Below are 25,045 nucleotides of genomic sequence, written 5' to 3'. Positions count from 1 at the left end.
TTCACTTTACGGAACTTGGACTGAAAGCACAGGGCAGCAACGGGCAGGGCAGCATTTGGAGCTGAAAACCGGGACCAGTTAAGGATGCTTGCATATCATGTGTCCTTCTCTCCATCCTACACTGTCAGCAAGTGCCTCATCAAAGGAGGAGGCCTGTAGACTGTCTTGGAAAGAAAGGAACACGAGGACACCAGACATGGTCAAAGGTGAGAAGTAGACTTAGATTAACCTGTAGGAATTAGGTGAAAATTTGCATCCTGAACAGAGGATCTCTCCCACAACCCATCCCAAAAGGCTTATGATCAGCCATGGAAAGAGGCTGAAGCAAGAATCTCTGAGTAGGCTAAGCATTCCCAAACTGAAAAGTTCATGGGAAGGTAAGTACAATATAAAATGTGTGGCTACTGGATCTCATTCACTGTACCAATAAAGAATATGGGAATGAGAGCACACAGAAGTTAGGAGGATCCTCTGGTCAAGGAGAGATGAAAGCAGAAATACTTGTAAATTACTTTCATGGAGATGGCTCAAGTTCACTCAATGCCATTTTAGATGTACGTTGAGAACTACATGGCTGAGAGAACTGGTATGGAGAGCTATGAAAGTACAAAACTGGTATTAAATGATATAAATATCATTCAAGCTCAATGGTAGACAGCCTAGCCTGGAGCATCCCCAGAACTGCCAAGAAAGAAGGAAAGAAAGAAGGAAGGAAGGCAGGGAGGGAGGAACGGAGAAAGGAAGGAATGAAGGAAAGAAGAAAGAGATGTCTCGATTAAGCTGAACCAACATTCAAACATCTTTGACACTATACGGACACTGCCTATGTGCCAGGAAGGGTGGAGGTTGTTCTGGATTTCAGCAGCTTTGGGCATCACACTCTGGCAAAGTCTCTAACAGGAAGTAGCCTGGTTTCCTGGGCAGAATTTGGCTTCTTACTGGCCTCTTTAAACTACAGTAAGGTTTACAATTCAGGATAGAAAGGCTTAAGAGAATAAAACCATCACAGTGATATTTTTTGTTAAAAGGAAATCGTTTTATACTTGTTATTTTAGGTATCTATAATACTAGAATTTGGTGTATTATAAATAAAAACCTCTAGCTCAAATTTAAAATGTGGATTCAGTATTTGTTTTAGACTTGTAATTACATATTGAATTGGAATATTTGAGGTAACTATGGATGTAACATATTCACAAATTTAAAAATTTAAACTCTAAAAAATTATTTGTGCTCAGGAACATTTTAATTCAGAAAATGAATACTTAAAAAGAAAATATATTAAGTTTGTATATTCACTTAAAGTATTTGAAAGCGTCCAATGAATTATACTTGTAAATGGGACCAAACATCATTCAAAGACTCCTAAGATCTACAAGACTTAAAAGAACATTTGTAAGTAAAGGTTTAAGAGGTTTTAGAAATCTTAACTTTTACAAATTGAATATTAAATCTTAGACAAAATAAGATAAACCCCTAAATGACATTTTCTGTGATGAATGCCATCCCTGAGGACACTAAATACCTGGCAGTGTCTTGTTGATATTTCATAGACTTGGTCAGAGTTACCAGGTCTCCAGCTGATCATTTCACAGGGAATTCCTCCAGTGGACTAGTGCACACATGGACAGTCAGACTTCTAGTGTCTCACTTATAAATATGAGCAGATATCATGTCCCTAGGCACCTTGATTCTCCCTTCTTCCATATTCAGAAAGCACAGGTTCTACTTGAGCTGTTAGGCACCGTGCTCAGTTCCACAGACCTCCTGCAGCTAGGGTAGTCACATGTCACACTTAGCAACGAGATAGGAAAACACATTTCCCTGCATGGGGCTTTTAGGAAGGCTTTTGAAAAAGCACAAACTAAATTGCATCCATATTTTGCCTTTCAAGCTTTCCTTTTTGTAACCTCTTTCTGAGAAGCCATCTCACAGCCTTAAAACAAAAGGCTACACAGTGAGATGGCAGTTGGAAAGGGTCTTGGTACATGGTGAAAAGGCCTCAGAGTGTTTTGTGGTGTGAGAAAAATAGACCTATTTGATTAAATCACTATAGGTATGTTGATAGAGAATAAAAACAACTCAGTCAAGAACAAAGGAAATTACACTTATTTAGGCCTAATTAGATCACAGTCTGGGAAAACACAGACTTATGCAATCTTGAAAATGTTCTTTGTGGCTTTACAAAATGGTGGCTGTATTTATGGCATCAAACCACAAAGCTGCTGGAAATTATATCACTTGTTAGTGGGGAATTATGATTGGTGTTGACAAAAATTGACCTATCTTGTAAGAACAGGATTGATGCCTCTGGGTAGTTTGGGGGAAGGGGTCTGTTGTACAGAAGGCCAGCAGAGGTTACCAGTGTTTGAAAGGTCAGCTTGCTTACGGGTTGAGAACAGTTTTCTACTGTCTGAGTTCAGACTAACAATGGCTTTTCAACCCCTGCTTTCTAAGTGCCCTGGAACCAATGTTAACTTTTTAATTATTATTATTATTATTATTGTTTTGGCAGTACTGAGGCTTGAACTAAGGGCCTCAAGTTTACTAGGCAGGCGCTGTACCACTTGAGCTACTTGTCAGCCTTTTTAACTTCTTTCACAGAGAGATTTGTTGCTTTTAGCCAAGCCCAATTTTAACTGACTCTACTTCATATGTGAAGAAAGCTGTTAAACAAAAAATAACAACTTAAAAGAAATCTGGAGTTCAAAGATAATACCCAGGAACAGCAGAAAATTCCAAAATAATTAAAATAATTATATCGTCCACAGAGAGATTCATTCACTTCACCAATATTTGCACAGTGACTTTTAAGTGCCCATATAAAAGCTAGATAAGAGAAGAGATTAAATAAACTGTTACAGCTATAAAACAAGAACAGAACATGGTGAAAAGAAGGAAGAGGAGAAAGAAAAAACAACAAAAACCTAATAGATAAATGGAAGACATTCAGCACCAGAATACTTTTTATTTTTTTTAATAAACAGGGAGTTCTGAAGAGAGATAGCAAATAGCAATATGAAAGCAGGAAAAACCAGTAAACCAGTTTCCTTACAGAAAGAGCACAGAGCTGGCTCAATGTGAGTAAAAGTTATTCTGTCCACGTGAAACTACAAGACCTCAAAATATCACAGACGAATCAGAGCTCTTGACCTTACCCAAAGAGAAAAAAAAGCAGAAGACTTAAGTCAGAATGGCGTGGATGATCTTAAAGGAAGAGTGGATGTTAGATGACAATGGTGGGCCATCTCCAAAGTTCTGAGAGAATGCAACACAACCCAGAATGCTGTTGGAAGTCAAAGTGTTACTCAACGTGAAAAAAAAATGAAGACATGAACTGAACAGCAGAGCCTATAAGCTGCCCTTTCATGGAATACAACTGATTGATGCACTCAGAAAATTAAGGGAGTAACCAAGAAAGAGGAAGATGTGGAGTCCAGCAGACACAGCAAGAGTAAAAAAATTTAAGGCACAAAGAATCCAGGTGAGCGAATAAAACCAGGCGACTATTAATTTCAGGGAAATGAAAAAAACTGTACAGGAAAAAATATAATCCTCTGTGTCACTGTGATGAATATTATTTTACATAGTCACAAGAACATAAACATTTACCATATTGAACAAAAACTACTTTGTAAAAATTTTTGGAAGGATGGTTGTGGGGAAGTGGCTTTGGGTGATGATTATAACAAATTTTTGAATTATTTTATCATGAAACCAATAGATTCTAAAAATTGGTGATCTAAACTGTTCACAAATATGCAGGTTAATATCAGAGGAGAGCAGTTCAAGTAGGCAAGATAAATTACTTCTGGGGAACAGGCTTGGAACTAGGAAGAGTTGGGGGGGTGTTGTAATTCTTTATCCAAATCTTTTGATTGCCTAATGGTTTGTAGGCCCTAGCCTTGCATCAATCACCTCTGTGCTTGACTTTAGAACCTCTCTGTTCCATCTGTGTTATTCAAACCTTTGCTGTGGCTGTGCGCAGAATGTCACCAGCTTCCTGCAGGTCACCCCAACAGCATCTGGCTTCCAGCCCAGGTGCTGTGCTTATTATTCCATCCCCAGGGGCTTCTTTGTGACCTCCCAGGCAGATTCTCTGTGGGAACCTGCTCACTTCTCGTGAATTTACAACCTGAAAAACTGAATTCAGTTTGACAACTGAATTCGTCAAACCTCTGACCAATGCCGGCTCTGAGCTGGTATGTGAAACCCCCCTCCACTCCCAGTCACTAAGCTTCTGCTACAGGATGGAGCATTTGCCTCCTGCAGTAAGGGCCTGGCTCTCTCTCCTCCCTGCTCGACTCTTGAAAAAAGAAGTTTCAGAATCTCTACCTCAAAGAAAAAGCCAACCATGGTGGCACACACCTGTAATCTCAGGAATGTGAGAGTGTAGGGAGGTGGATTGCAATCTGAGGCTGGCCCCAAGCAAAAAGGGCAAGACCCTACCTGGAAGATAGCTAAAGCAAAAAGGGCTGGAGGCATGGCTCAAGTGGTAGAGTGCCTGCCTAGCAAGGCCCTGAGTTCAACCCAAAAACTGTTAAACAAAAAAACCCAAAAAACAAACAAACAAAAACCCATAAAAGACCCCAAAGAGTCTTAAGTTAAAAAACCAAGTGAGTAAAATTAGCTTCCATATAAAGTTTTTGAGAGACATACCTAGAAGTAAATGCATAGATACCGAGTTTTGAGGCTGATCCTACGATCAAATCTATTCTAGGTGAATGGAAAGAATGATACTCCCTCATCAAACTGAATCCAAGGCTGGAGCCACAGTGAAAAAACATTGTTCAAGAAAGATGCACAACTATAGACTGTGTGCTCTGTGCAGCTTAACAGCAAAAGGACAGAGCAAAAATGCCTGGAACTAGAGGAGGATTTGACACCATTACAGGGAGAGTAGATGCTATTACATTACATCTTTTTCACCATTTTATGCACTGAGGAGCAAAAAGCAAGCAATTGTAAAAAGGAGTTGGAGCCCAGCAAGCTAATTGAATAGTTCTATATGAAAACATGCTGAAAAATCAATGCATACTTGGCCACAAAGTAAACGGTGATAAGAGACTTTATAGGCACATTCATTTTCATTTTTTGGTAGTACTGGTATTTGAACTCAGGGCCTTGCACTTGCTAGGCAGGTGCTGAATCATGTGAGCCATGCTTCCAGCCCTTTTTGCCTTAGTTATTTTTCAGAGATGGTCTCTGAAGACAGAGATCCTCCTACCTATGCCTCTTGTGTAGCTGGGATTATAGATGTGTACTACCACACTATCAGCTTGCTTGTTGAGATGGGGGCTACATTGCTGCTCCATCTGGCTACTGGTCACATTCTTGGACCACACTCCTTGAAGACTGTAGATATGTTTGTTCCAAGGATGAATAAATCAAGGCTTGGTGTAATGAGGAGGAGGAGAGAGAGGAAGAGCAAAGGAAATTGCAATGGAGTGCTGCTCTGGTCTGGAAGCTTCCGTGTGCTACCCACTTTTCCTAATTCGTTTTCTTATCCAGTTCTCAGCACAACCTTGGGTGGAAGAATTGCCATTCCATTCTTTAGAACTAGACAGAAGTTTTCCCTGCCCAGCATTTGGGCTATCAGGTTCCCATAAACCCCAACAAGCAAAATCCCCACCTTTCCTTGTGAGGCATTGCAGTGTCTTCTGCCCTAAGAGTCAGGGCCATGTCCCATCTCTGGGTGGCTTTCTCCCACATTGGTGGTAAAGTGAGGACTTTCACACTGGCCTACTTCCCAGTGGGCCAGTGAGATGCAATGACTAATTACAAAGGCTAATAAAATATTTACAGAGCTTACAGAACACTTTGGAAGTACAGGACTTACTTAATAAAAATAATGACAGTGTTAGATAAACACTGTCCAGGGCTAGCTTCACTCTGGAGAAGAGTAAACAACTTGCCAGGGTAATTTCAAGCTCTATTAGATGCTTGTAGCAAATACCACTGTTATCCAACAGGAGAGCAAATCTGGTGTGCAGGAAGCCTTGACTGAAGGCCACAGCCCAGCCATGCAGAGCACTGTGGTTTGATTAAAATGAGCAGTGACCTTTCATGCAAGTGCTGGTACGTCGAACCTTTTCAAAATTCAAAAAGGTAGAAGTGAGCTAGCTGCATGCATCCTGGGGCTCCAGCTCAGGGCTGGGTTGCTTTGTAAAGAGATCCCTCTCTAGGAACCTAAAGTTGAGGCTGTTCTGGGCTGGCTTGGCCCAAGAGAAGGGGTGATGTCTTGGTGGAAGGTGGCATTTTGAACTGTGGCAGGGGACAGTAGGGAACAAGTAGCATGACCCATTTAAGTAGCAGAAGGATGGCCAGAGGGATCCACACAGGAGGACAGAATCTACACCAGGCCTTTGGTGGAGGTGACTAGAGGTATAAAGGTTGAAAGGGCACACGGGGGACAGCAGGACGACCCAGAGACTGGAAGTGATTAGGGGGACAAAGGTGGCCATAAAGAAGGTGCAGCAACTGTTAGAGAGCCGAGTAGAGAGAGGGGGTTGGGGGAGATCCTGGCTTCTCCCCTCCCCCGACCCATCCTCCAACCTCTGACCCCTGTCTTCCATATTGGCCAAACCATAGTCAAAGACACCAAGGAAGTGTAGTGTGTGTGGTGGACACCTATGGCCTGGCACAGAGAAGGGGCCTGGGAAGGTGGGGCTTAGCCTAGTGGCTCAGTCAGAGAGGACACTAGATGGTCACCAAGGACACCAATGGGAGGCACTAAAGGCTTTTGAAGCTGGGAGCGATTTTCCCATCCCACATGCTGGGTAGACAGCAGGCTGGGAGCAGGTCTGGTGCTCTGGCCTCCTCACTCCCAGTCTAGCTAAGGACACCTCACCTGCTGGCTGGTTCTAGTTGTGTCCCTTCCCCAGGGGAACAGATCTACCTGTCAAGGAGATGGCTGTAATCACTCAACGCTGGCTGTGAAGAGACAACCTTAGGGGATCTGCCCATAAGCTTCTTCTGAATTTGAGCCTAGCCTTTTGTTGTTCAAAGGCCCTGGGCCACGGACAACCTAATCCTGACGAGGTTTGACAGAATCTCACCACATAGGCGTGGAATTCTAGTTACAGAAAGTCACCTTCCCTCTACCGCAAATCACCAACCCCAACAACAGGGTCAGCAAACAGGGCAAAGGATTGAAACATTAGACTATATCAATAAGAGAACAATCTAGAAAGTTCCAGAGCACCCATCCTTTAGTTTTCTTTCCTAAGAGTGGTGTTTAAAATTAGAAACTGTCTTATGAGTCGAGTGAGGAGAGTTGAGTTCGTGGGGTGTTAATTTAATAGCTCACTTGGGGCTTTGATTAATTTTGTTCCTGTGACAGCCTGATCATTTTAGAAACCCCACACTGGGAAGTGAAAATAACTCATTTCCATTCACTCTGCATCCACAGACTGCTTGTCGAGACCTGAGCGTTCCTTTAGGATGGCAGGACCTGGGGTTTTAAACACTTGCAGAAAGAGAAGTCTGCACCCAAGAAGGCAAAATCTGTTAGTGGCAAAACTGGAGGCCAGAATCCAGGACTCCAGGCCTGGGGTCATTTCCAGTTGACACAGGAAGAGCTATTGGGTCATCAGCGCTTCCTGCCTGCCATATTCTGTTCAGAGTCACTTTTTCTTTTCAAACAGTTTGACAAGAATTACTTATGCAGGGCATGTGGTCTACACCTGTAATCCCAGCACTGGGGAGGAGGAGGCGAGAGAAGAGTACAAAGGCACTTGAAGTATACAGTGAGACCCTGTCTCAAAAACATAAAATAAAATAAATAAAACCTATTCATTTTTGACTCCCATAGACATGGCACTGTTTTTGTTTCTGGGGCTTCATAAGCTGGCAGATGCGATGCTGATCTGAGAAGCCACAAGGCGCAGCTGTTGTCCCAGGATGGAAGAATGCATACATGCACCTGCGCTGAAGGCGATGCAGACTGAGTGCAAACTCCAGGGTCGGTGCTGTGTGGCCTCTACTCAGGTGCTGGCTCCTTTCTGGTTGCCTTCCCAGAGGGCTGACCTTCAAGGACCTCCTTCACCCCTTTTCTCTGTCTGGCGAAGCTATAGAGGGCCTGGCTGAACACTGGAAGACAAGGGGGGCTGTGGCTGGGTATTCCCCCTACCTTCCTCCCTGCCAAACAGCATGTGGCAGTGCTGAGGTCCTCTCCAGAGCCCAGCTTGTCCCATCCCTGCACCTCCTTCTTCTGCTTCAGGACTGGGGAGGTAGTGGCACTCCATTGTTATTATCCCAGGTGCTGGCTTCTATCCTCAATTTTAGCCTTTAGTCCGCTCCTCTGTTACTCCATTTGAGTGTGCCCTCCTCCTTTCTGAATCCTGTCTAATCCAGTCATTGAGTAAATTATATTTCACAATTTAAAAAAAAGTTCAAAAACTTCCAGGGCCTGTCCTTGGCCAGTTGTGATCTTGGCACACCTGTGTTTTGGCTAGTTCGTCTTTTTAAACATATCAGTAAGGTTAGGAAGAAGAAGTTGGGGGGCCTTTGAACCAAGTAGGGTGAACAGGCAATTGATTAATACCTGTGCATACAGATTTCTAGAATATGGCCAATCAAGAATGCTCCAGCTGAGCATGGTGGTTCACATCTGTAATCCCAGCACTTGGGAGGCTGAGGCAGGAGGATGACAAGTTTGAGGTCAGCCAAGGTTACATCTCAAGACCCTATCTCAACAAAACAAAACAAAACAAACAAAACAACACACGTCCATCCTGCAGTAGCCATGGACACGCGCACCTGATGGTACTGAGCATCCAAGCCCCCTACAGCCCTCTCCCACAACCACATTCTTCAGAGGCGAGCTGCACCCAGACCATTTGCTGTGATCTGAAGCTGGCATCAGATCCCAGCAGCTAGAAAAGCACCAGGCACATTGTGGCCACTCGACCGTTTGTCACAGACTAATGAATAAATTCTGAGACATTTCCACACCCAAAGGTGCCTGGTGTCTGGGGCAGGGCCACACAGACCATGGCTTTCTCGGTGGCAGATGTGCTCCTGGGGGCGTTGGTGTCCACGTGTGCGGGCATCATTCGTAGACTCAGCACGCTAGTAGATACTGAGAGAAGCATCCACCTGGGTCTCTAATTTTAAGTTGTCTTTTTAAACTGCCATGCATTTTGACATTGCCATTTTCCTACAAGCCTACAATTCTCTCCCTCTCTTTCTTGGCTGTAGTGGGGAATCAAATTCAGGCTTTCTCCTTTGCTAGGCAATCACTCTACCAAGTGAGTGAGCCACCCCTGCCTCAGTCCTACTGAGCCACCCCTGCCTCAGTCCTTTTGCTTTTACTTTGTTTTTCAAATAGGATCACAAGCTTTTACTCAGGCCAGCCTCTGATCACAATCCTTCTACCTCCACCTCCCAAGTGGCTGGGACTACAGGCACACACCACCACACTTGACTTCAATTCTAGATTCTGAACTGACTAAAAGATAAAAGAAAGAGGGGATTCTAAATCTACCAGCTCACTGCTGGGACCCTGAAGTTACCCACGGGATGACCCATGCTAAAATTAGAAACATTCCCCAGTAGCAAGCACTTTGTTTGCTCACTGAATATAAAGCAGCTATGTGAGGATGAGATTAGCTTCAGGAAGAAGCTCTCTGAGTAGACTGGCCCGGGAGTGGTGAGCAGGCAGCCCTCAGGGCCAGCTGTCTGTGCAGGAAGCTGCTTTGTGCCCTGAACTAGTAGAATTGCTCTTGGAAAAAGAAGAAGAAAGCAGAATGTAAATGTCCAAACCTGTTTAGTGATGTGTGGGTCTTACAGACATACACCTGCAGCTATTAAAAATTATCATCACAATCAAAATTCCTGCAGGATGAACAGTCCCTTAACAAGGAGCATTTGAAACTGTAGCTCTGACTCCCCTTGCCTCCCCAGCGCAAGTGTCCCTTTTATGGGTACTTTTGTCATGAAACTTCTTAGGAACACACACAACATTACTATGGGGAAAGCTGTAGCCTATCTACCATTGCCTCAACTTGTTTGAATCTGTACAAGAGCCTTGCCTACAGGGGTGTCGGTATCCACTCCAGTGAACTTGGTTAGAATGTTCTAGACCTTTCCAGAAAGAATCTTTATGAGGGTTTGCCAGAGAAACAGAGCCAATAATGTATACTATATATATTAGATATAAAACACATAATATATACCATAAATATTATATATTTATTACACATAATATGTATATAGAGAAGGAATATTAATTAATTAATATATAGAAAATGAATATATATAGATATTAATGAATGAATATATATGTAAATAATGAATATATAGAAAATTGAATGAAGATATATATGTATATATGTGTGTGTTTATATATGTATACACACATATACATGCATGTGTTTATGTATGTATGTATGTATATGAGAGAGAGAGAGATTTTAAAAGATGGTGGAGGTGGGGGGTGACTAGCAAGTTTGGAAAATCAGGCCAAAGTTGATATTGCAGACTTTGTGTGTGTGTGTGTGTGTGTGTGTTTGTGTGTGTTTGTATGTGTGTGTATGTGTGGTACTGGGGATTGAACCCTGGGCATCCCAAATGATGGGTAAGTGCTCTTCCACTTGAGCCATTCCTCCAGCCCTTTACTTTTACTTTTGTATTTCATTTTTGAAATAGGGTCTCACTACCTTTGCCAGGGCTGGCCTCAAACTTGAGATCCTCTTGCACCTACTTCCTGAGTAGCTGGGTTACATTGATTCTCAAGAGGAATGTTTTGTTTGGTCTTTGCTCTTAAGGCCCCCTTCTATGAGACCGTCTTCTATTATGGAGAGTAATCTGCTTTTTTAAAGTCTGCTGCTTGAATGTTAATCTATATTTAAAGTCAACTGTTTGCTAAAAAATGCTGTTGCAGTAACATCCAGACCAGTGTTTGACCAAACTACCTGGCATCATAGGCTTAGCCAAGTGACACGTGACATTCACCATCACAGATGTTGACAGATTACACACCAAGTAAGTAAATACTCCAACAGACATAGTCTTCTTTAGAGAAAATAGCCAATTCAAAGCTATATGAAGACACATGAAGAGAGAAAGGAGAAGCACCCAACATCTTAGCATAACCTGAGTGTTAGTACTCCATTTTATTTCCTCTTAACCAAAGTGAGAGCAGACTGGCACCATTGACTCGGTGTGTTTGGGCTCATGCTACCACTGACCAGGAGTCCCTCTTCTGAGGACACACTCCTCATGTCTCCTCCCAGAACCAGGACACCAGTTGGGGATGCTTTCTAAGAAGTGAGGTCAAGAACACAGCTGTTGCCTCTGCTCCCCTGTCTATGATGGAGAGCAGGGACCGTCTTCCCTGTGTGTGATGCTAGACAAATTATGCTTTCTCTCCTGGGTTACTCCTAACTTTGTATTTAGAACCAACATTGGCAAAGTCTTTTAGGGAGGCCAGCTGTACTCATGTAGGATCTAAACAAATAATCACTGGCATATTTGACTTGGGGAGGCTTTAAATAAAGTACCATCACATAGGCGTCAAATCTGGGGCTCTTTTATTCTTAGTGCTTCAACCAATGCTATTTTATAAAATGCAATTCAGGTCAATATTTTACAAATCTTACATTTTTACACTTTTTTAATAAAATTAAGGTTGATTCAATTAGGCTAAGAAAAGCAAATAATACAGACATTTATACAATAGCTAATTTGCATAGTTATTGTGTCATGGTAAGATAATGTGGAAATGCAGAATATTTAAACTTAAAGTAGTCACGTATGTATGTATAAGTATGTGTAAACAAATAACCTGAGTTCAAATTAAATATTTAAACTCTGCTGATCTGTAAGCTACGAAGTCATGGTGACCTGTCAGGGACAGGGCTGTGATGTGCTGAGTGGTAACTGTATTTCCATCCCCACTTTCTCAGCTCTTCTCCTTTACCCATAAAGTAAAATAAAATACATAAGTCAAAGTTAGCTATGGTGGTGCATGCCTGTAATCCCAACACTCAGGAGGCGAGGCAAGAGGATTGGGAGTTCAAGGCCAGTCTGGGCTACAAAGCAAGACCTTGCCTCTGTCAGCCTTTGCTATGGAGCTGATCTTCATGGATCCACACTATCAGATGGAGTCTTGGATTTGGCCAGCACAGAGCAACTTTTCATACTAAGTACCAAACTCATCATTCATTTGTTCACACATTTATTCAACCAGGCATTAGGTTAGAGTCTGGAAGGCTAGCATCCAGCCCTGCTCTTGGACATTGCCCTTATCCTCTTAGTCTTTATTTGCTTCTGTAGTCCTATAATAACAATATCATTCATCTTTAATAGGTGGCCAGAGGAACTGACAATGAAGTGTGGGACGAGGTGCAAAGGTGGAAAGGCAGCAGGTAGGAACAGAAAGGGCAAGAAAGAATTATTTCCCTTAAAATGTGAAAACCTTCAAGCTATACAACTTTATGGGTTACTTAAAATCCCACATCTGTAATCCTAGTTACTCAGGAGACAGAGATCAGAAGGATCACAGTTTGAGGCCAGCCTGGGCAAATAGTTCGCGAGACCCTATCTTGAAAAAAACATCACAAAAAAGGGCTGGTGGAGTGGCTCAAGGAGTAGGATCTGAGTTCAAGCCCCAGTACCACACACACACCACACACACACACACACACACACACACACACACACAAAATCTGAGAGGGAGACAGCAAGACCCACAATGCTATGGTACCTTCCCATAGTGTCACAACTAGCAGTCTTTTTTTTAAATTTTTGGTGCTGGGGTTTGAACTCCGGGCTCTACCACTTCAGCCACTCCACTAGCTTTGTTTTATGTTAGGTATTTCGAGATAGGCTTCAAACCACAATCCTCCTGATCTCTGCCTCCTGAGCAGCTAGGATTATAGGCATAAGTCACCAGCACCCACAGTTTTTATTTCATCACTGTGTACTGCCATGATGCCTCCTGGAAATGGGGACATGATATTCAGAAATGGATCCTGAGAAAATTAGCTGCATGTGGGAATGGAGCAAAGAGAGGCTGCAGCTGCAGAGGGGTAGAGGGACACCTCCTCACCTGGACAGGTGCTCAAAACTGGCTGGCTGTCTACACAGAATGGGCCCTGGTAGATGGAACTGGTTTTCTGAGGTTCCAGTATAGAGCCAGAGGGTGGCTGCAGGCTGTGTCTCCTGGAGCCCTAAGGGCTAAATCTGTCTCCAAGTCAGGGAGGAGGGTTCTGGGCTAGACATAAAGATGTGCCAAGAGAATCAGAATGTAGGCAGGCAACAGATCAGTGGTATGTACGAGACGCAGCCTGCTCTGCACACCTCAGGCCCTGGCTAGCTGTGTTACTGGGGGCCTATCCAGCTCCAGCTAGAAATGCCATTTCCTCAGAGCCAGAAGTGCTTAAAAAATAACTCTGTGTGTGTGTGTGTATGCACACCCCTGAGCATGTATGTACATGTATATACACATTTCAGGACATGTTCCGTGGTAGTGTGGGGTTGGAGGTAGATGCAGTAGAAGCAGGGTGATATTAGGAACAGAAGCAGACTTACAGGGAGGCTAGCCTAGAAGTACTTGTTTTTATCAAGCCACAGTCTCTCTCTGAATCACTGGAGTTTTCCGTTTTGTTCCAGATTCATCCAGATTCAGTGGGGCAGTTCTTCCCTGCACTGCTTTCACTTGTAAGAGGTTTGCTGAAGACTCGGGCTGCTCCCAGCTCTCCCCAAGATAGGAAGGGCTCTGTAAACTTTTTCTGAAAACAACCACTGGTGTTAATAGCAAGCTCTTAGATCTTCTCTGCTAAACCCAAGCATGCTTTCAGATTTCCACCCTGTGTATAAGGCTTTTCATGAACATCCACTTATAAACCAGGAGAGCTCCGCCGATGTGTCCAGGTGCCTTGACTTTCTTTGGGAAAATGTGCTCTGACTCAGCTCATAAAGAATATGGAGTCTCTGAGGATTATGTTTACCTTAGCAGTAAAAGGGCCTCCAAAGTGCCAGGTGTAAGGCTGGTACTATTGCAGTCTCCAGTTTATAGATGATGTCACTGAGGCTCAGTGACATCACATACCTTGCCCAAGTTCACATAGCTGGGAAGAAGCCTGGGCAGGGCTTGACTCTGGGCTGCCAAGCTACAGAGGCCCTGTTCTTCACAGTGCATCCCTCCTTCTGTGGGGAGCAGAGGCTGCTGTTCTGCCTTGTTGCATTGTGTGGCTAACAGGCTGTCACTGGCACTACCCACTGACCTGGGAGGCAGGAGCAATTTCTCATTAGCCTCCCTTCTCCACCAAGAGCACGGGGGCTGGAGAGTGGGAGCAGTCCACAAAGGCTTGTTATGTGTTCAATTCAGGACTAGAAAGGTCTGCCAAGGCAATCTGCTCCATTCCCTGCCCCTGCCTGCTTTGTCTGGGATTCTGTACACAGCAACTGTGCCTACCCCCCTTCACCTTCATGACAGTTTTCCCCTGAGTGGCCTAAATCCCTTCTAAACAAGCTCCTCTGATAGCCCAAGCCCTAGTGTGGAACCATAGACATCTGTCATTTCTATGCTGGGCCAACAGGAAATGTGCCCACAGTGCTGAACAGTAAACAATTTGGAACTAGACACAGGCCCCAGTCTCAGCTCCACTTTATCTGGGCTGGGCACCAAAGCAGGCTGTGGTCACTTATTACCCGCACAGTTACAATTCCTCCAGTTCCAACAGTGATTATCTCATGAGCACACTGTCATTCTCACTGTGTTCCTTCAAACCCTCCTTTCGTTTCAGGGGAACAATAGGTAGAACCAATTGTCAGAGCAGAACAGCAGATTATATTTACAGATTTGGTGGCAGACACTTTCCTGACGAGAGAAGAAATACTCCAAGCTGCTTGGGATCCCTCCAGAATATTTCTCTGAGGCCTCAGTGAAATGAAACAAATAGATCTGCCTTTTTCATTTTGCCAGTAGGCTTGGAAGAGTAGGGAATTTGATTGTAAAAATTCAAAATGGCAGAACTTGACTGGACAAAACAACTGAGTTAAGGCAGGAGAAAGGTGGGCAAATTTAATGAGTCTCTACTATGTGCCAGGTTTTTATATGTTCCTTTAAAAGTCATGGTACTTTAGGAAATGACCATTTAAGATTCACTGGGGGATAATACATAGACTCAGAGGCTCGCCTAAGTCTACATGGCTGGAGGGCCACAGACTTTGGGGTTGGTGTGACCACAAAGCTTTTGCTAATTTTCAAACTGTTCTAATAGATGTCTCTAACTTTTGAAAACACCATGAGAACATAAAGAAAATACCCACATTTTAGACACTTAATATCTGCTCAGAGATTTAAATGTTAAATAGTGTGACAGTAAACTATATTTTTGAAATACGGTATTTTTGGGACGCTATCCTGACCTACCTTATCAGAAATAAACCATGTCAAGTAAAATTGAAGGAGAACAAATGTTGACACCATTCAATTTGGGGTTTAGAATTTTCTTTTTCACCAATGCCAACAAGCAACATAGTTAAACAAGGAGACAAAGTTACCCATTAACTTGGGGATGAAAAGTAAACAGTGAGTACATTCTTTGTACTATCCTGCCCATACTCCAGCAAATATTAACACATATGGACAAGGATGCTTTCATTTAACTATACAAGGGTGTTATATATACTTGCAAAACATCAGTATAATGAAGGCTTTGGTCTATGCTGGGTCCTTCTGGTAAGAGGTCCAGAAAAAGTGACTTTTTAAAATATTCCTCACTAGTTAGAACTGGGAATCCAGAGAAGAGTGGTCCTTGGAACTCCCACCATTTTGCCATGGTAGGATGGTTTTGTCTTGGTTGAGCAGAATTATAGTACAAGTCATGACTGCTTCCATTTATGAAACAGTGAAGAGCTTATCATGACCTTAGAGCCAACACCATATCCAAAACAAAAACTGCTCTGGCCTTTTGCCTCCACATGCTATGGCATGGAGACTAGTGGGTAGAAGACTACTGTTGCCATCACTGTCTAGGTTTTAAGTTTGCAGTTAGATAAAGACAGATTTGCCATCAGACTGAGCTGAGTGTATAATCTAGCTCTTTCAGTGGGCAGTTAGTGACAGGACAAGTTCCTCCCCTCTTGGGTCTTAGTTCTCTTATCTATGATGTGGAAAGAATGACATCTAATAATTCTTGTGTGTATAGGTTGAATACTCACTCCTTGGATTCATGTCTACCTATGATCTCATTTGGAAAGAGGGTCTTTGCAGATGCAATTAGTTTAACAATCAAGATGGAATCTTTCTACGTGCCATCTAAGATAGACCCTAAATTCAGTTGCTAACGTCTTTAAAAAAAGAGGAGAGGACACAGGGGTACAGAGAAGACCATGCAAAGATGAAGTCTGAAATTTGACTTACATGCTGCAAAACCAAAGAATACAGGAACCACTAAAGCTGGAAAAGCTAAGGAATGAGCCTCCCTGGGGCCTTCAGAGAGAATTCAGTTTTGCTGATATCTTGATTTTGGACTTCCCCAGAACTGAGAGTTAATGAAATTCCGTTGTTCTAAACCACAAAGTCTGTGATAATTTGTTATGGTAGCCCAAGGAAACTAATGCCCTATGTGAAGGGCTCAGTAGAGTGCTCAGCACATAGAAAAGAACTCTAATGCTTATAATAATTATCATTCACACTCTATAATGTTTGACCGATAATTAGGGTATTTTGCAATGGGACACAGAAATGTCTGATTCCCCAAATCTAAAAGACAAAGGCTAGTACCACTAGTTTTTTTTAATGGAGAATATGTATGTTTTGGGCATTTTTCCCCATCCCACCCACTAATCCTATCACTAAAAACAAATGCGAACTTTTTATTTAAACAAATTTAGCTGTATAGTCTGATACAAAAAATTCTAAAATCCATGAATTCTAAAGAAATTGACATCCAGGTTCTCTTGGGACAATATTTCAAACTAAGTTCTAAGTATTCACATAGCTTAAGCAAACTCTGGGATTCATTCTCAGATTTCCTTATACAGACAGTGTTAAGTGGGGTGACTGCCTGTGTTAAATGGTCAGTGGGGAGGAGTCTGGGAAAATCAGAAAAGTGGCTGGCAGAAGCTGACACCTGAGAAACTGGGTGGAAAGTGGTTCTAGAAGGGAGCCAGCATGCGGGGCCTTGTAGAACATGGAGGAGGGTAAAGAGGGCACCTTCCCTGAAACACAACCAGAAAACTACCACAACCCCCATGGCAGTAGTGGGAAAACTGAAATATATTTCTCAGGTGTCAAAGTCTTAATACCAGGCTTGAATTTCACCAGTGCTAATTCTACAGCTTATGTTATTTAAAATGAGAGGAAGAGGATAAATGAAAGAAGTAGAGAAGGTGACTATGGTTGAGGTACTTTCTATACAAGTATGAATATGTAGTATTCAAAACTGTTGAAATCACCATAATAAGAGTACTAAGGAAGAAAGGAAAATAATGGAGGGAATGAACCAATTGGGGATATAATACACACACACACAGATACACACAGATACACACACACACACATGCAAATGTCATAATGAAACTCCCTGCATAACCATCACAAACAAACAAAAATGTCTTTTTAAAAAATGAAGGACAGGAAGGTGAAATAAGTCCTGTCCCGGGGTTGGTACCAGTGGGAAAGGGGAAGGACATAAGGAAAAGGTATAGGAAGACAAATATGGTAGAAGTACTATGTACTCACATATGAAAATGGAACAATGAGATCTGTTGAAACTATTCCAGGAATGGGGGGGGGGGATAAAGGAGAAAGATGGAGGGGTAAATCTAACTAAGATATATTGTAAGCACTTTTGTAAAATGTCACAATGTCCCCTGCATACAACTATAGTATGATTAAGAAAAAAAAAAAAAAAAGAAAAGAATCAGCAGACCAATGTCATGTAAGTTTGAAGGTCTGGGCTGCTCGAGATGATGGTGGTACCAGAACCGAGGGTAAACCCACTACACGTGTGACACGGAGAATTCATGAGTGGCTGCAGCAGACCTTTTCAGAGTGGCTTCCTAGTTTACTGAGCCTGTCCACTCCCTTGGTCACCTCCTTAAACCCCACCTGCAGAAAAAGGCCAAGCCTCTACCACTTCCCTCTCCCTTTGCTATCAGCCATAGGTCCACAGGTAGATGCCTTACCTAAGCCAACCAATCAGATCGTGTCCTGGGAATTTGGAATTTAGAACATAAACAAATATGGATTTGATAATCTTTCTAGAAGATTTGCATTAGTGGTCTAGCACTGCTATCGTCAGCTAGATCCCAGCATTCCTGGGGCTGGGGGTTTTTCTACTTCTTGAATTCCATGGCTTAGCATTCTGTAAGTAAGTTCTAATAATTTATTAATTACTGACTTCAACTGCTTGTATTAATACCATAGCCACATTCCTGGGGTCTCGCCCCAAATGTGAGTTGTATGGTTGGTCTCCCATGACTAGACACAGGTGTGCTTAGAGGGAGTGAATCAGCCAGGTGATGCATATGGAGCACCAGGAAGGAAGTGGGGAAGGGAGGCTATACTGGTAGTAGCAGGCACAAAATTGCAGGCAACACACTGACTGAATATCATGATGAAATGGGTAAGGTGGGATATTCTTAGATAGCACAAAATCCCTCTTAAATAAAGAACTGTCTTCATTGAAAAATTTAAACCTTTACAATTTTAAGTATTAAATAAAAAGCCTTCATAAGGACACTGGGTAAAATGTTAAAAACCCCTGAAACTTATGAGTATCTCCAAAGAGGAGAGCTACATGACAGGAGTTTTAGGAATTCTTTTTTGATATGCGTGATGCTAAGATTTGAACTCAGAACCTTGCACTTGCACCTTACCACTTGAGCCACACCCCCAGCCTTTGAGATAGAGTCTTCCTAACTTTTTTGCCTAGGCTGTTCTCAAACTATTATCCTCCTATCTCTGTTCCCCAAGTAGCTGAGATTACAGGCATGAGCCACTGTGCCTTGGTCTCTTTAGGGCATTCTTAAAGTTATTTCTGGAAGTAATAGGTGAGATGTTTGAACTCTGTGAGAAGTGCTGTGATACCTGGTCTTGAGATCTGTCCTCTCTCAACATCAGTAAAATTCATGATGGAAAGAACTACAAGGTTGTGTTTCTCTTTCAGATTGATGTGCTACAGAGCACTGAAGGAAGCTGGAGGCTCTGAGGCAGTGGACCTAACAGAACTAAACTCCTGGACTTGGAAGATGTCTGGAAGAAGGTGTTAGACTCACCTGACAATAGAATTGGACTGGGGGAGGAGGGGAAGCTATTCCAAAGAAATTTTCACTAAACCTTAAGGAGTAAGGAGGAGCCCAGAAGTCCACTGGGGTTCAGTTGAAAACTGCACTCCTAAACAAATTTCAATTTCCCTCCCTGGATTGTGTGGGGTTATTCCTTTGGTGTCCTTGTTCATCATGTATCCTTTCCAGAGAAAACATTGTTCCAAAACAAAAGCTTTTTGGAGACAGTTTATGTACCTCAAGATAAAGAAAAAATAAACCCTTAGACACTTAGTCCTCTTAGAAGTGAAAGTGAGTGTTAGTGTAAAAGGGAAATTCTGACTCTTCCCTTACTATTTAAGAATGTGCTAGAAGCTAAGATTGAGATGAGAACTTTGCCTCTCAGTAAAACAAGTTGTCCCAGGAGCTTCTCCTGTGGCCCATGTCACATGCCAGGCCACTTCTTCATCCACAGCTACAGAAGGTGTTTCAGGGTGAGGGCAGACTCACCTGAGCTGACAGCATCTTGCCACAGCTAAGTGCTTAAATTTTCTGCCCCAAGACCTCCTCAAGGCCAGTCCCTCTCTGGGCTTGAGTGCACTGAGGACCCCTCAGGGCCAGCTGCCAACTAGTGGGAAGGACAAATGCCCAACTCCTAATCCTTGGCTGTGACTCGTAGGAGATTCCTGTGGAATTGGGTCCTTGTGCATACAGTGGCACCTCACCACTTTAGTGTTCCCTGTGTTGCCTCCCCTCCCCAACACACTTTTTGTTCCCACACTCTCTCTTCTACTTCCTGAGGTCATAGTCCAATCAAACTCCACTCTCCCTAGTGCTTATCTCAGGGTCTGCTTTCAGAAAAATCCAGCCAAGACAGAGATATGGTGTCTTTCTGAGTGAGACGAGAGACAGTGTATTTGGTTCTGCTATCAGATGAAGAGAAAGGCATTGAATGCTCTGGTGTCAGATGACAATACCAAGAAATATTATGTCCCCTAAATCCTGCCATTGGAAATACCAACTGCAAACTCCATATCCGAGTTAGAGGACACAGTTCATTCTGATATCACTCCAACTCTCTTAGTGGCCACCTTATAATTGCTGCTTCTCTGTAGACGTACTGGCTCTGCTATTTTAGAAGTTCACAGCCAATGACTTACGAAGTAGAGAAGTAATGGTCTAAGATATCCAGTAATAAATGTATTAAAAATTGGATTATTTCTTAGTGGTCTAAGAAATACCCCTTTAAAAAGTAATATATAGCACTTTTTATATGCACTAACCAGGCAAAGCCAGCTCTTCTGAAACTGCTAGACTGTGAGGAAGCCTGAGCTAGCCCTGTGGAGATAGGATTAGTAGATCCCACTGTTCTGGTTATCCCAGCTGAACCCCAGAATCTGTGAGTAAATGGGCCTATCTTGTATGTATGGCCCAGAAGAGGCTTCAGAGGACTTCAGCTCCAGCTGCTACCTGACCGTCTCTACACGAGAAGCCCAGGAACTTGCTACTTGGTTGTACTCATAGTAGACAGTTACGAGATATAATAGTAAATTGTTTCTGTACATCACTTTAAAAGTGATTTATGCCAGGTGTGGTGATGTGTGCATGTAACCATAGCTACTTGGAAGTTGAGATAGGGAGATTGAGGTCCTAGGCTAGCCTGGGCAAAAGTGCAAGACCCAATCAGAAAAACAAACTTGGGGCATGGCTCAAGTGGTAGAGTTCTTGAGTGTGAACCCAAGAGTTCAATCCCCAGTACTACCACCATCACAAAAAAAAAATGATTTAATATTCTTCTTCATCTTTTCTTTTTTCTTAATCTCTAATTTCCAGGAAAATAGGTCTGGCGAGTGTGCTAGAAGATGAAAATCACATGGTACAGAAGCAAGCTGTTCTTACTGTCGATTAGTACACTAACACTCCCTGTTTATACCTTTGAAACTCTCTTGTCTGATACCTTGTTCTGCTTTCTCCCTCTTGTCTGTATATTTGTTTTCCCCTTTTCTTTAACTTCTTGCTTTCCATCTCAGCTCACTCTTCCATTCTCAATATTACCATTGTTATTATTACAAGCTAGAAAATACTTAATTACACACAGTACAGGGACAGTAACAACACCAAGGACAATGACAGGAAGACAGAAAAAACAAGGAAACCAGTTTCCCCACAGCAAAAAATTAGTACAGGAACCAGAGGGGAATGAAGAGAACAGAAACTCAGAGCCAGACTCCAACAAAATGAAGATAAACTATGCCAAAGGACCCAATGAAGCCTACAAGAATAATTTAAAAGAAGACATACTACAAGTATTCAATGAGAATTTTATAGAGATGATACTGGATAGGGTCAACCAAAATGTACAGGAGACACTCAAGAAATTCCAAGACAATAAAAATAGAGAATTTGAAAAAGCAAAAGAAGAAATAAAGGAAACCATAGAAGCACTGTATAAACACCAAAATGAAAGAGAGAACACAATGAATAAATGGATAAATGAACTCAGGACAAAAATAGACAACAATAAAGAAGAAAACAGCCAGGATATGGAAAACCTCAGAAAAAAGAACGAAACAGAACTGCATAACAAAATGGAAGGCCAATCCAGCAGAATAGAACAAACAGAAGACAGAATCTCAGAACTTGAAGATGAAATGGTAATTAAAGGAAAAACTGAAGAACTACTAATTAAACAACTCAAGACCTGTGAAAAGAAAATGCAAGAACTCACAGACTCCATCAAAAGACCAAACTTGAGAATCATGGGCATCGAAGAAGGAGAAGAGGTGCAAGCGAAGGGAATGCGTAATATATTCAACAAAATAATAACGGAAAATTTCCCAAATCTAGAGAAAGATATTCCCATACAAATGCAAGAGGCCTCCAGGACACCAAACAGACCAGATCAAAATAGAACTACTCCACGACATATCATCATTAAAACAACAAGTTCAGAAACTAAGGAAAGAATATTGAAGGCTGCAAGAGAGAAAAAACAAGTAACATACAAAGGTAAACCCATCAAAATCACAGCAGACTTCTCAACAGAAACATTAAAAGCAAGAAGAGCGTGGGGTGAGATCTTCCGGGCACTGAATGAAAATAACTTCAACCCCAGGATACTCTACCCAGCAAAGCTATCATTCAAAATAGATGGAGCAATAAAAGTCTTCCATGATAAGCAGAAACTAAAACAATATGTGACCACAAAGCCACCATTACAAAAGATTCTGCAAGGGATCCTGCACACAGAAAGTGACACCCAACTTAACCATGAAAAGGCAGGCAGCACCAAACCACAGGATAAGAAAAAGCAAGACAGTAGAGAGTAACATCAAGTTAGGTACACACAATCAAACCTTCAAACAACTAAGATAACTAAATGGCAGGAATCACCACATACCTATCAGTACTAACACTTAATGTTAATGGACTTAATTCACCCATGAAAAGACACCGTTTGACAAAATGGATTAAAAAAGAAGATCCAACAATTTGTTGCTTACAGGAGACTCATCTCACCGACAGAAATAAGCATATGCTTAGGATGAAAGGCTGGAAGAAGATTTACCAAGCCAATGGCCCCCGAAAACAAGCAGGAGTAGCAATACTTATCTCTGACAAAGTAGACTTCAAACCTACATTGATCAAACGAGATAAAGAAGGACATTCCATACTAATAAAAGGGGAAATAGACCAAAAGGAAATAATAATCATCAATCTGTACGCACCCAATGTCAACGCACCCAATTTCATCAAACATACCCTGAAAGACCTAAAAGCATATATAAACGCCAACACAGTGGTTGTGGGAGACTTTAACACTCCATTATCATCAATAGATAGGTCATCCAAACAAAAACTCAATAAAGAAATCCAAGATCTAAAATATGCAATAGATCAAGTGGACCTAGTAGATGTCTACAGAACATTTCATCCAACCTCTACACAATATACATTCTTCTCAGCAGCCCATGGAACCTTCTCCAAAATAGATCATATCCTAGGGCACAAAGCAAGCCTCAGCAAATATAAGAAAATAGAAATAATACCATGCATACTATCTGACCACAATGCAGTAAAAGTAGAACTCAACAACAAAAGTAAAGACAAAAAACATGCAAACAGCTGGAAACTAAATAACTCATTACTTAATGAAGAATGGATCATCGATGCAATAAAAGAGGAAATTAAAAAGTTCCTAGAAGTCAATGAAAATGAAAACACAACCTACCAGAACCTATGGGACACAGCTAAGGCAGTCTTGAGAGGAAAGTTTATAGCCATGAGTGCATATATTAAAAAGATTGAAAGATCCCAAATCAATGACCTAATGATACATCTCAAACTCCTAGAAAAACAAGAACAAGCAAATCCCAAAACAAATAGAAGGAGAGAAATAATAAAAATAAGAGCTGAAATCAACGAAATAGAAACCAAAAAAACCATACAAAGAATTAATGAAACAAAAAGTTGGTTCTTTGAAAAAATAAACAAGATCGATAGACCCCTGGCAAACCTGACTAAAATGAGGAGAGAAAAAACCCAAATTAGTAGAATCAGGAATGCAAAAGGGGAGATAACAACAAACATCATGGAAGTCCAGGAAATCATCAGAGACTACTTTGAGAACCTATATTCAAATAAATTTGAAAATCTAAAAGAAATGGACAGATTTCTAGATACATATGATCATCCAAAACTGAACCAAGAGGAAATTAATCACCTGAATAGACCTATAACACAAAATGAAATTGAAGCAGCAATCAAGAGTCTCCCCAAAAAGAAAAGTCCAGGACCTGATGGATTCTCTGCTGAATTCTATCAGACCTTTAAAGAAGAACTGATACCAACCCTCCTTAAACTGTTCCATGAAATAGAAAGGGAAGGAAAACTGCCAAACACATTTTATGAAGCCACTATTACACTTATCCCAAAACCAGGCAAAGACACCTCCAAAAAGGAGAACTATAGGCCAATCTCCTTAATGAACATTGATGCAAAAATCCTCAACAAAATAATGGCAAATCGAATTCAGCAACACATCAAAAAGATTATTCACCACGACCAGGTAGGCTTCATCCCAGGGATGCAGGGGTGGTTCAACATACGAAAATCAATAAACGTAATAAACCACATTAACAGAAGCAAAGACAAAAACCACTTGATCATCTCAATAGATGCAGAAAAAGCCTTTGATAAGATCCAACATCATTTCATGATAAAAGCTCTAAGAAAACTAGGAATAGAAGGAAAGTTCCTCAACATTATAAAAGCTATATATGACAAACCTACAGCCAGCATTATACTTAACGGAGAAAAATTAAAACCATTCCCTCTAAAATCAGGAACCAGACAAGGATGCCCACTATCTCCACTCCTATTCAACATAGTACTGGAATTCCTAGCCAGAGCAATTAGGCAAGAAGAAGGAATAAAAGGAATACAAATAGGTAAAGAAACTGTCAAAATATCCCTATTTGCAGACGACATGATCCTATACCTTAAAGACCCAAAAAACTCTACTCAGAAGCTTCTAGACATCATCAATAGCTATAGCAAGGTAGCAGGATATAAAATCAACATAGAAAAATCATTAGCATTTCTATACACTAACAATGAGCAAACGGAAAAAGAATGTATGAAAACAATTCCATTTACAATAGCCTCAAAAAAAATCAAATACCTAGGTGTAAACCTAACAAAAGATGTGAAAGACCTCTACAAGGAAAACTATACACTTCTGAAGAAAGAGATTGAGGAAGACTATAGAAAGTGGAGAGATCTCCCATGCTCATGGATTGGTAGAATCAACATAGTAAAA

At 41.7% G+C, this 25,045-nt stretch overlaps 1 long non-coding RNA gene across 1 annotated transcript; it reads left to right on the top strand.

Annotated features, from left to right (window-relative positions):
* The first annotated feature begins 55 nt into the window (after positions 1-55).
* On the top strand, positions 56-19,411 carry LOC141418473 (uncharacterized). The gene is made up of 3 exons (XR_012443112.1): positions 56-206; positions 12,313-12,371; positions 19,128-19,411. It is a non-coding gene; the product is annotated as an uncharacterized lncRNA (long non-coding RNA).
* The last annotated feature ends 5,634 nt before the right edge of the window (positions 19,412-25,045 follow it).

Source organism: Castor canadensis, chromosome 17 (genome assembly GCF_047511655.1).
Source record: "Castor canadensis chromosome 17, mCasCan1.hap1v2, whole genome shotgun sequence".
In the NCBI taxonomy this organism is placed as follows: Eukaryota; Metazoa; Chordata; class Mammalia; order Rodentia; family Castoridae; genus Castor; species Castor canadensis.
The sequence above is the reverse complement of the archived record's forward strand: the minus strand, read 5'-3'. Positions and strand labels throughout refer to the sequence as shown.